We start from the raw sequence: 1,008 nt of genomic DNA, 5'->3' as shown, positions 1-1,008 counted from the left end.
GGAGTGGATTGGTTGAATGCACTTTCTCTGTCTGATCCCAAACCAATCTCACACTACCTATCATTAGGTCCTCGATGCCAATTGTAGCGCTGAAAGAGGATAAAGTCACAGCTGGGCTTGAATCAGTGACTCTGATGTTAAGCACACTATCTCCTGTGCCATAAAGGTCAGGACCTCTTTTCTGCGGACATAGAACACTTCCATTCAGGGAAGCTGCACCACCACTTCTCCTTCTGGTTCTGAGTGGATAGCTACTATGGTCTCCAGGCTCCATTCAGCTCTGTTGGGGTGTGTTGACTTTCCACCATATTGTTTATACCCATTCGGCCCTCTCAGATCTGCAGATGGAAGTAAACAAGGACATAAGGGTAGAAGTGAAGAGTTGGTTTGGACCTGGGCCTCGGAGTGTGTCCTAGTGTGTTGTGGTGCAGGTGATCTCCCTCAGGCAGAGAGAGAGAAAGAGTACTTAGCACCTCTGCACAGTGTGCCGGACATAATTTCCAAACCCAGTGCAGACCAATTCTACATGTAGAAACTGGCAAAATTGACGTCCCTATAACTCAATGCGCCAACAGCAAGAGAACGGCGAACGATTGGCCCCCTACTGTACAGGCAGACAATCTGTCTGTTGAGTTTTCTACTTGAGACCAGGAGTGAGCAAACATTTTAGGATTTGTGGGATTTTTTTAACTGATTTGTTCGTAAAAAATCTATTTGCAGGCCATAAAACACACACACCTTCCATCTAAGTAGCCTCTGTCTGTCTCTCCAGCCCCGGTATCTCTCAGAGAGTAGCTTTGTCTTTCACTCCAGCCCTGGTATCTCTCAGAGAGTAGCCTCTGTCTGTCTCCCCAGCCCTGGTATCTCTCAGAGAGTAGCCCTGTCTGTCTCTCCAGCCCCGGTATCTCTCAGAGAGTAGCTTTGTCTTTCACTCCAGCCCTGGTATCTCTCAGAGAGTAGCCTCTGTCTGTCTCCCCAGCCATGGTATCTCTCAGAGAGTAGCTCTGT

Source organism: Salmo salar, chromosome ssa11 (assembly GCF_905237065.1).
Source record: "Salmo salar chromosome ssa11, Ssal_v3.1, whole genome shotgun sequence".
NCBI lineage: Eukaryota > Metazoa > Chordata > Actinopteri > Salmoniformes > Salmonidae > Salmo > Salmo salar.
This window is presented reverse-complemented; position numbering follows the sequence as displayed.